Source organism: Oryzias latipes, chromosome 2 (assembly GCF_002234675.1).
Source record: "Oryzias latipes chromosome 2, ASM223467v1".
In the NCBI taxonomy this organism is placed as follows: domain Eukaryota; kingdom Metazoa; phylum Chordata; class Actinopteri; order Beloniformes; family Adrianichthyidae; genus Oryzias; species Oryzias latipes.
In genome coordinates, this window is record NC_019860.2 from 2,976,081 (window position 1) to 2,988,373 (window position 12,293).

Consider the following 12,293-nt stretch of genomic DNA (forward strand, 5'->3'; position numbering starts at 1 on the left):
ACTCGTTTCCCACTTGAAACGTTCCTGCAAACACAGGTCATCGTTGCACATAAGAAATTGTTCTCAATTGACCTACCTGGGCAAATAAAGCTTCAATTAATAAAAAAAAGGGTAAATTTTGACCCAAACAGAACATAAGGGTTACAACTCTGGGGTTATTTTTCAATCTAATTCTTGGGTTAGTCATTGGGTTAGGATTTATTTTTGGTTTTACTTTTTGGAGCAGTGCTAATGTGGTTTTTGGGGCGTTATTGTGGTTTCATTTGATCCCAATTCATGTTGTTTTTTCCTGAGTGAGAACAACCCAGGAAAAAGTTGGTCCCTTTTGAATCTCAGAGTAGGGCTAAAAATGACTGGAGTTGGGTTGTGAGTGTGACCGGCAAAAATGGTTCACTTCCAGTTCCAACAGAGTAAAGTAAATTCAGTCACCATTTTTTTGGCAATATAGACACTGCCATGTTGGAGCCAGATAGCGTTCGTAAGCAGTTACTGGTTCGAGTTGATTTGAGTCGACGTTTCTATGCCAACCAATCTCACCGATCAGGAGTGAGCTAATTGGAAGGCCACACCCATACCACTTGAAAACGGGCCACACGAAATCGAACATTCAACACGGTATTTTTATTGACCCATCTGATTGGTCAGTGTATAAGTTATGTAGGGTTAATGGCCGACAAAGTATGCATTATCACTTTTTAACGCACGCTGTGGAAGCCTACACCGTCCTACGAGAAGCGTGTTAAAAAGTGATAATGCATACTTTAAAGGCCATTAACCCGTTTATACCATGATCACTTTCAACAGAAATAAATAGTAACCCGTTTTTAGTCCTTAATTATTGTATTTTTTCCAATTTGGATCACGTTTCTCACAAAAAGTAAACTATTTGTTACGTGGTGCGGCGCCGCACCACGTGACAAATAGTCCGCGTCACGCCGCACCACCGCTGCAGTCAAGATTCGGCAATATAAAGCGATATATCTATGCTGATCTTTCTGATGGGTTGAATAAAGCATCAGTTCAGATAGAAAGTTCTCCTCTTACCGCTTGTTTTTCTCCAAATGATGAAGCTAAAGTTTTTTTTAAAGAAGCCGGCACAGTGATACAAAACATTTAAGCTAGGTGACCGGAACTTATTTTTTCAACGTGCGGTTATCCCGTGGTATATCACTTTTTAACGCACACCCAGCAGCCAATCAGAATCCAATATTCACCCGGACCATGGTATAAAAATCTATTGTTACATTTTATATTTCTGACAGGGAGAATGATTACATGACAGCTGTTTTTTTCTCTATAGAATTCAATGGAATTTGAACTTGAATTTTTTGGAAATAGCGAGTATTTCCTGTTTGGAACGTGTGTTTGGGGGGGGGGGGGGGGGGTCAATCAGTCCAGTTCTCTTTTACAGACAATAGATGTAAATGAGCCTTTCCATTGGACAACAATAATGCTATATCCCCATTCATTAAAAATTGTGGTTGTCGGGGCAGCAACTGATGTATTTTGAAAAAAAACTACAATCAAAACATTTTTCCCCTAACAATCTTTGCTGCCTCTACTGTGGGAAATTAATAGCCAGGAAAAAGAACTCCTCTTCTATTGAATTAAATGGTATATTTCTTGACTTCACTGTGTCAACCCAACAACCTTAAACGCAGCGTAAAATTGCTGCCGACATTATTAAGGCTAAACTGTTTCCGTGTGAGGGAAAGGCAGCGAGCCTGTAACCTAAACTGCTGCTTTGTAATTGCAGTTGTACCTGTCTGGGGCTCTTTTATGCCTTTCAAAAGAGACATTGTTTCCCTGTTCTAGGCACGCTTTCATGTGTCTGTGTGCGAGCGGCAGCGGCGGCGGATTCAACCCGGGCTGTTAGCAGAGTCGACAGCCCACTGATCTCCCATCAAAACCTTAGCTGCGCTGCAGGTGCGGCTCCGCTTTGAGACTACCTGTCATCGCGCATCAAGAGATTACGGCTCCTACACCATCTGTAAACCGTTACTTCAATGAGGCGCACGTCTCAATGCGGGGCCGCGGATAATCTGTGGCATTTCAAAACGCCGAGCTGTGCCGCTGCGCAACAGGCCTTACTGCTGAGTCTACCTACTCCAACGCTTCCGTACAGACAGATGGGGCCTGAATTTCTCCGGATTTAAATGGTTCGCCGGCAATCAAGGTGTTCGACACCTGGGATGAAGACGGGACTTGATGTCCTTAAGTCCATCCAGCGTATCCCAACATCCAAGTCCACCATTATGTCCCAATACTCCGGCATTGCTCTTTGGCAACCACATAAGACTTTTTCATCCCGGCGTAAATCTGATTCAACGGATATACACTCTGAAATGAACAAACACAGGATTGCGGTTGCGCCTCATTCCGTGACGCAGAGGATGGGTCACAGGGGGCCGTTACAAGAATGGATCTACATGTTCCGTCTTTGTTCTCGGAGAAGCCGCTTGTGGTTTAACGGGACTAAGTTGAATAAACTACATCTAAAATGGTATATCCTCCAAAAAATGTAGACAACACCAATATTGTTTTTGTTTTGTTTTTCAGAAATCCCCCAAGGGTGAAGTCTTATCCTTCTGACTACCACTAAAAAATTGTGTCCAATCAAGGTTTTACTAAATCCACCAAAAACTACCATTCTCAGAAGTCCATCCCGTTACATTTGGTGTTACTGAAAAGCCCCAAATGTCCTTAAAAAGAGTTGATTCGGTAAGATGTAGTGGTCTGGAGATATTCAAGTAAAAAAAGAAGTCCTATAGGAGACAAATTTGCATTGTTATTAATCAGGAGGGCAGGCCTTAGTCGCAACTCCCCTCATGGGTGTAAAAAAATGGGGCAACGCAGGTGGCCCGCATAAAATATCAATGTCATGGATCGGGGATTCTCAAAGTTTTTGTAGCAGAGGGCCAAATTAAAAAGTCGACCACCAATTGTGGTGAAAAAAAAAAGGATAAATAGAAAGATTTTGCTTTAAAAAACTTTAATGACCAAATGTCATTTGTACAATTAACCAGGCCCTCCAGATGTTTTCCCAGTTGCTGTTGGAAGTTGCCGCCCAGATCTTCTACTCGTCTAGTATTTGTATCATTTGACAGACTTTATTATTCAAAATTTCTCTTTTGCTCTGAAATTTCATTTGTGGCTGTAACCCTTGTGCTATCCTAGGCACTTAAACATTGGGAGTTGGGTCATCTAGACCCACCAGACAGTGCGCTGAATCTTTTTTCTTCAATGATTTGTGATCTTCACTGGTGTCCATGGATTACATGAAATCTTTCCACCTTTATCCACCTTTGTCATGGTAGGGGGAACACGTCAATGCAAGGGTGGGGTCATCTGGACCCTATAGGGTTAAAAAGTCTTCAGCGGTTTTAAAGTAGAGACAAAGACACATTTGATCATTAAGCTGGAGAAGTTTGGGATCATTTTACACTCGTGGAGGAACCGGAGTCAACCAAATGATGCGACAAATTTTCTTTTAGGAGTTTTTTCGTTTCTATTTGGCAGAGTCACCCAAATGTAAAACAAAATGAGTTTTGGTTTCTCATTTTTATTTTTTTAACCTTTGTTTAACCAGGAAAGTCCCACTGAGATTAAAATCCTCTTTAATAATCCAGGGAGTCCTGGATTATTGTCACACAGTTTGTTGGGGGTTAAGATATCAAAGATTAGCTTAAAGGCTAGATATCTCCTTATTCATCCTGTGGTTTTGCCAAAACGAGACTTCTGAAAATAGCTTTTCACAATAAATCCGTCAGTCGTGAGATGACAGAGTTGGATTTTGTCTGTTTTTAAAGGCAGTTTCAAAATTATATAATAGATTTTATGTTTTTGCCTCAAAAAAAAAAAAAAAAAAACATGTATTAGCCAAAAATAGGGAACAAACTTGGTTATTAAAAACTGTGGCCATGAGGATTACTGTTAGGAGAAAGTAAAAGTAGAAAACAGAGTTTTAAACATAAAAAAAATGAAATACCAGGAAAACTATCAAAATACAGGGTTCAAAAAGCAAGAAGTTGATGCTAAACGTAGCGTTTTTCTGAAGATTCTGGCCGAACAGGCTGGGCCAAAGTTTAGCGGGTCACAGCAGTCACCCCTGCGGTTGATTCAGTCCTGGTTTGGTTAACGTTGGCGCTATTTATAGCCTGACATCTGAAGTATCTGTGGAGTTTAAATGTGGGAAAAGCCTGTCCTCCTTCCTCCCCGGGTGTCTGATGTTTCCCAGCAAGCCCTGCCGTGCGTTTGTGTGCGCAGGAGAGCGCCAACCGGTGTGTGAGCGAGAGGGGAGTCTGGTCGTGTCGTGCACATGTGCCTGTTTGACAGTGTGGGAGAGTTGAACATGTGGGTGTGAGAACGTGTGGAGCAGAGGTGTGTGTGTGTGTGTATGTGTGTGTGTGTGCGTGCGCTGTGGGAGGACTTCCTCTGTGGATCCTCTCTGTTTTCTTTTCAAAGAATGGCATTCCTGAAGCTGTTTCACTTTTCAAGGCAGGAAGTGAAAGGCGGCCAAAAATGATTAAAACCTGGAACAGTAACGTAATAGTCCGAGCGCCTCTGAAGAGTGTTGACACAGAGTCAAACAGTCGTGAGATACTTTTTAATACATCTAAATAGCTTAAGGTGAAGGCGCGCTAAAAGCTGGGAACACAGATGGGTGTCACCAGGCGTCCTTTGAAGGACAGGCCTGACAGAGAGCACCCCCTGATTTATCCACTTCCATTTACTCTCCGTGTGTGTGTGTGTGTGTGTTTTAGTTAAAAGTGGCTTCCATTACAGCTCATGTACCAAAAGGTTAGTTTTGGAACCAGTACAGGCAGACAACCCCATGATGTATTGGCTTTTAAATGCCCCAGGAAAGTTATTGCCTTCTACTTTTCCTTCGTCACAGGTAATATGGTCCCACAGGCTCCAAAGACTTACTATAGGATTACATTTCAGCTAACTTTTTTGCTCCTATAACTCTCCTTAAGTGCCAGAATTATCAACGTATTCAGTTATATTACCAGGTTCTCCAGCCAAACATAACGTTGACATTGGGTGGCTCCACTGAAGCTCAGTTCTTGTACACCGGGTAAAGAGCATGATTTCAATTATGTTTCTGTGCACTAACACTTGTAAAATGCATGGCTTTTTTGCAAGTTAAGGTTTTTTTTTAAATCTTCATGGCTCCCTAATTAGTACTTGAAAGTTTTTAGGTTGTACCTCCAGATACAATTTCTTATTTGCATTGGCGACAAACGATATGTCCAGGGTATACCCTACCGTTGACCAACAGTGGTTGGGTAGGCTCTAGCGTCCCTGTGGCCCCAAAATTGATTCAGCAAACTCTAAAACAAGATGGATTGCTGTACTTTAAGTGACAGTGTACTATTTGCATTGGCGACAAATAACGATCATTGAAATCAGAGGTGTACCCTACCTTTGCCGAATAGTTGTTGGCCAGGCTCTAGTGTCCCTGTTGCCCCGAAATCGATTTAGCAGGATCTAAAAAACAATTGATGGATGTTTGTACTTCATGTGCCTTTTTTCTTTTTTTTTTTAGATTAGTGACAAATAAAGATATGTCCTGGGTGTACTCTACCTTCGGCCAACAGTTGTTTTGTAGGTCGTAGCATCATCCTGCCCCAAACTGGATTCAGCGGGATCTGAAAAAGAACGGATGGATGGTTGTACCTACAGTGACAGTGTCGTAATTGTGTACTCTACCTTTGACCAACAGTTGTCGGGTAGGCTTTAGTGCTCCTGTGACCCCAAAAATTTATTCAGTGGGATCTGAAAAGAGATGAAAAGATGGTTGCGCTACAAGTGAGTTTCTTTTTTTATTTTGGACAGCAAATGACAACATGTTCAGAGTTTACATATATAATTGACATACTTGAGTTTATCACATAATGCTAGGTAACTCCTCAAAACAGCTTTTATTAATACTTAAATAGCCTACATCATGTTATTCCTAAATCTTTCACGGTAAAATATAACCATATATATGATAATATATCACCTTTAGTACACTAAAGAAGGATTTTTTTTAATGAAATATGAGTTTTTGTGAGCGCCTTTTTCTTTATCTAGAAGTAAGACGACTCCATCTCTGAGGCTCCGCCTTTTGCTCTTTGTGGGTGCCACCCATTTCCTGACCTCAACCTAGAGCCGGCCTCTGCAGTGTGTCTGCGTTTCACCCACGAAAACAAGCATCTTGTGCAAAGATGGACTTGCATATTGTCCATATAACAGGAAGTCATTTTTTGCTGATCACCGCTAGCTCCGCGAAGGAAGTGGGTGTGTGTGTTAGCCTGGAGGCGGTGCCGCCAGCCCAGACTCTTCCTGGAAGGGGCCGTTCCCACTTTGTGATGTCACAATGTGAGAACCCACTTGTTTAAGTGGGTTGGGAGGGGTTAGTGCTCAAGAGAGTTTTGAAGTTGTAGGAATACTATAATGCACTTATAACCTCCAAAAAGTTGATTTTGAATTGCATGTGCCCTTTGCAGGGTAATGCAACTCTAAACTAATGCATTCAAAATACATTTAGTAATCTAAAACAATGCAATAAAAGTGGCTAATAACACTTTATGTACTAGTTAAAGAATACTTAATTATGCATTAACTAACACTAGTAAAGGAAACCTTATTATGAAGTACTACTCAACATTAAAATTGAAGTTTTTTGATAGCATTAGCAGCTTTGTTGGTTTTGTTTATCTTGGAAAAAAGCACTTTTCTGAACTTTTTATGTCGTCAAATTCCAAAAATTTACTTTTGCTTTATTGATGACCATTTGAAATTAAACATTAAATTTTAGTCAGTGCCAATTTACAGAGAGTGTAAATTAATGCCGATATTTGAACAAATTAACCACCATTTGGGCAAATGCCAACAAGACATCTCATCAATAAATGCGTTACACTTTTTGAAATTCTTTTGAGGAAAACATTGCCTTGAAAGTGTGTATTTACTGATATTAGAATATGCACGTTCTGAAATGGTAGGACTTAAGTTATGACTTCCCTGGCATTGGTACCTTGCATGTGCGAAGTACATGTGTGGGCCTGCATCTTTGCATGCATAACTAAAAGCCTGTATGCTGTATGTTTTAAAGCAAAAGTTAAAAAACAACACGTTTCATTTTCACCTAAGGCATCAACCGAGAGCTGCTCTGACCACATGCAAAAGAAGGAGTCGAAATCCGGCGCTGGCGGCGCTAAGAGAGCTAGGAGGTCGCGGGTCGGAGTTGACGCACCACATCTGCAGACGTGGAACGGTCCAAGACAAATATGTAAATACACGCATTTTTGCATGTCTTTAGATTGATCATGTATGTCGGAGAGGTTCATAGGGAGAGAAACGAGAGGAAAAGTCATCCCCGCATCCGTCAAGAACTCCCAGCTCACCCACGTCGGTGTCAGTTGTACAAGGCTACGGCGAATCAACAGTAAAAAGATACGAACGGGTTATTTTTAGACCAAACACAGCCAGCCAACCTCCTCTCTGCAAAGTATTTTTCTTTGAAAAATGTATGAACAGAGGCTGGGACTGAAAATGTGGCACTCATGCATCATTGAAAGGGCCTCAACCCTTCTCATGACTCCAGGTTGGGGTAAGTGCAATCTATCCTTGTTTTCCAAACTCGACCTGAATCACCGTCTCTCACATGTGTGAATTATTGACCAGCATACATGCTGCCTCATGGTGATCGCCCATGTTTTATCGCTGTTTTTGTTTTTAGTGTGATTGTTTGGGGAAGGGTAACTCATCACAATGAAATCCCACTTTTTTTTTCTTTTTTTCCCCCAGGATCTACTGCGAATAGAATAAAATAGAACAGGTCTTTAAAAATGATGAAATGAGTTTCGTTTTGGCAAAACATTCGTTTTTGTTTAGTTTTTAAACTATATACTTTGTAATTCTTTGGGAATAGTCCACACTTTAAAATAAGGTTAGGCAGCGAAAAAGAAAAACCACTAAGAAGGAGGCTGTTAATATGTTCATTAACTGCTTGTAAAAGGTTTATTAACGTGTATTAGACGTTTATAAGACGTTTATAAGACATTAAAAATGCTAATAAAGTCTTATTCAGCATGCTATTAAATATGTAAGAAAATATGTAAAACAGTTATAAATCCTTAGAAATGTCTTTTCAGGGAGCTAATTTCCCCCCTTTAATACATGTATAAGACATTTATACTAAATGTCTTATACATGCATTTATACTGTTTCATAAAGGCTTAACAAATATCCTTTTAGCCAGGTAGTAAACATTTTTATAAACACATTTTTTATTTGAGTACATATTTTAATATTTAATACATATAAGTAGATTTTTTTAAAGAATAAAAAAAATGTTATTTTTTTAACATCTAAGAATTTGTATTTATTTATTTTATATAGTCTCCAACAGGCTAAAAGCCAATGTAAGGCGAAATCAAAAAATTACAAAAATTTTAATTTCAACATGAAATAAACAGTAAAATTAAATAAAATAAAAGATATATTAGATTATTTGCTATTATAATAGATAAAGATTTATTTTCACAAACCTTTAAAATAATTTTACCAGAAAGAAATATTAAATAATCCTTTATAAATGTCCTATGAAGGCCTATAAATGACTACAAATGCAAATTATTGTCCTATAAATATTTTGAAAGGTTTATAAATGCTAATATATTTTTATAATATCTTTAAATTACATTTAAGGTTTTATGAATGCTGATTTCTATTAGAATTTGTAAAAGCTAATAAATAACTTAAGAAGCACATCAACACACACATAGATACATACATACATATACATATAGTAGATTAACACTAATAGCCACTAGCAAGACATCAACATATGCTAATTAAAGTCTTACAAAAGTCATGTAAATGCTCATAAATACATTATAAATTCTTATTACTGTCTTATGATATTAAGCAACTTCATTATAAGGTATTCTCTTTTGACATCTACACATGCTAATTTATATCGTCATTAGACTCTTATTAACACCTGTGACACATTTATAAAACATCTAATTGTGTTAATAAACGTAATAGATCTTTATAATTCATTTAATAACATTTGTAGAAGGAGAATAGAATAACTCCACTAGAACCAGATTTGAACCAGCACCTTCTGGATGCGAGATGAGAGCCACTACCCCACGGTGCCGCCAGTCTGAACATGCAGATAACTATTTAGCATTTCAGCATGTGTAAGAAAACGGTGATACAGCTGGTTTTAGGAGTTTCCGTAAATCCACGAAATGTTTTTGCAAATGAGATAGAAATGTAGGAATGATAGATACTTTTGTTACGCCTGTTGGCGTAACAAAAGTATCTATCATTCCTACATTGGTCAAAAAATAAACTTTTACCATGTGTAGATATTATAAAAAAAATTATATTAATATTTAATCAAATAGAAATCGAATCTCTTTTCTATTTTCTTTTTGCTCTTCTGGAATCCTGCTGGTGGTGGGAAGTTATGATGTACCGTCACTCAGTCCCTGACAGTTCAATTGACTTACACAGCTCCGTCACTGTCATGCGTCACCCCCCCCCCCCCCCCCCCCCCCGCATTCTAAACACACTCCTGGCGCTGTCGGATAGATCACATCATGAACCCCCCTCCCTTTCTTCTCTCCCTTTGTGGGTAATTGCCGTATTCCTGTCGTACCGTAGATGTTCAATCCCTCGATCCCTCAACCAATTGGCTTTGACAAGGGGGGAAGCAGTTTCTGTCAAAACTGTTAAAAAGGGAGGGAGTGGGTGGGGGGGTGCTGAGTAGGTGTTCTGGATATGAGATATCCATAAGCTCTTCACATTAGGCCCGCCGCTTGATCAAGATGTTCGTCCGCCTTTCTAAAAGTAAAGTTATGACGCCGCGCCGATGACTCCATGCTTCTCGGGCGGGAGGGACGGTGACAGGTAGAGAGCAGGATCGCGCCTCAGGATCATGAATAAGTCAGGCAGGGTAAAAGAGGGGGGGGGGCATTAAATATTCATTCCACTGATATCGGTCTTTGTCACATCCTCTTTAACAACTACTAGGACGGGTAAAAGACGAGGAGGAGATTGGAGCTTAAAGTGACGCTGTAGAGAGTGTCGCGGGGCATCAAGTCAAGGCTGGGATTTTACTTGAGGGCCGGCGCCATTTGTTCTAACCGGAGGAGGCGTGTCGACAGCTCTTTCACTTCGGCTTTGATCAATGCTGTTGACAGAGAAGGAGATAAATTCAAAAGATTGTTTCGAAAAATCTTCGTTTAGGTTAAGTTTGTCGCTGAATACTGCTGATGCGCCATATTTTCCACACTAACAGTACAGTACTTACAGACAGGGTATTTAAGTGGCATTTATATGGTACTTGTATTGAACCTACTTGGTGCTTACAGGGTACATGCTGTGTATTTATATGGTACTATATTTGCTTCATACTTGTGTGGTACCTACTTGGTATATTTGCTTTACACACTAAGTTTTTACATAGTACCTAATGGGTATTTATGTGTTGTGTTAATGTGTTTTTTGTATAAATACCACAAGAGACAGATTAGCACACACTTTTGGGTTATTTCTTCAACAGAATTCCTGAGTTTTCATGTTGGGGTATATTTTTGGGAGTCATAGGGATTTCATTTTCACCCAGTTTATGTTTCTTTTCTGAGTTAAAGTAACCCTGAAAAAAGTTAGTCCCTTTTTACCTCAGAGGTTGGGTTAAAAACCACCCAAGCTGGGTTATTATTTTTAACTACAGAAATTTAACTTTAGAAACTTTAGAACTAGGAGGAGATCGTGGGGGAGGGGGGAACTGTAGAACCATTACCACATAAATACACAGCAAGTACTATACTACTACCCACTAGAACCCAGTGGGTACAACAACAGTACCATAAAAGTACCACTAAAATCCCATGTAAGTACTGAACTGTAAAAGCAAGCATTACCTATAAATGTGTAAATTACCTATAAATGTATGTCTATCTATATATACACATATACACGTGTATATATATACACATATACATGTGTATATATATATATATACACATATGTATATATATATATATATATATATATATGCACATATGTATATTTATATATACAGACATATGTATATGTATACACACATATGTGTGTATATATATATAAATTAAAAAAAAAAAACGCCCCTCTCACCCTCCGTGGGTGGTTTCTCCTCCAAGCTCGGGTCCTCTACCAGAGGCCTGGGAGCTTGAGGGTCCTGCGCAGTATCTTAGCTGTTCTTAGCACTGCGCCTTTCTGGAATGAGAGGTCTGAGGTCTTTCCAGGTATCTGTTGTAGCCACTCCTCCAGCTTGGGGTTACTGCCCCGAGTGGTCCAATCACCACTGGCACCACTGTCACCTTCACTTTCCAGGCTTTCTCCAGTTCTTCTCTGAGTCCCTGGTATTTCTCCAGTTTCTCATGTTCCTTCTTCCTGATGTTCCCATCGCTTGGCACTGCCACATCCACCACAACGGCTTTCCTCTGTTCTTTATCCACCACTACAATGTCTGGTTGGTTCGCCATTACCATCCTATCAGTCTGGATCTGGAAGTCCCACAGGATCTTTGCCCTCTCATTCTCTACAACCTTCGGAGGTGTTTCCCATTTTGACCTTGGGGTTTCCAGTTCATATTCTGCACACATGTTCCTGTATATTATTCCAGCCACTTGATTGTGGCGCTCCATGTATGCTTTCCCTGCCAGCATCTTACACCCTGCAGTTATGTGCTGGATTGTTTCAGGCGCTTCTTTGCACAGCCTACACCTTGGGTCTTGTCTGGTGTGGTAGATCTACACCTTGGGTCTTGTCTGGTGTGGTAGATCTAAATCTCTATTGCTCTGGTGCTCAGGGCTTGTTCCTGGGCTGCCAGGATGAGCGCCTCGGTGCTGTCCTGTAGGCCAGCCCTTTCTAGCCATTGGTAGGACTTCTTGATATCAGCCACTTCAGTTATGGTCCGGTGGTACATCCCATGCAGGGGTTTGTCCTCCCATGAGGATCTGTCCTCCAGCACTGTATCCTCTGTTCTCCATTGCCTGAGACATTCACTGAGCACACTGTCAGTTGGGGCCTTGAGCTTGATGTATTCATGGATCTTGGATGTTTTATCCTGGATAGTGGCTTCTACGCTCACTAGTCCTCGGCCTCCTTCCTTGCGGCTAGCATAGAGTCTCAGGGTGCTGGATTTGGGATGGAACCCTCCATGCATGGTGAGGAGCTTTCATGTTTTAACATCCGTGGTCTGTATCTCTTCCTTTGGCCATCTTATTATTCCTGCAGGG

At 40.2% G+C, this 12,293-nt stretch overlaps 1 long non-coding RNA gene across 1 annotated transcript; it reads right to left on the reverse strand.

Annotated features, from left to right (window-relative positions):
• Positions 1-3,284: 3,284 nt before the first annotated feature.
• On the reverse strand, positions 3,285-5,784 carry LOC110016065. Its single transcript, XR_002874819.1, has 3 exons — positions 5,716-5,784; positions 5,591-5,654; positions 3,285-5,493 (listed from the first exon to the last, which is right to left on the reverse strand). It is a non-coding gene; the product is annotated as an uncharacterized LOC110016065 (long non-coding RNA).
• Positions 5,785-12,293: the final 6,509 nt, after the last annotated feature.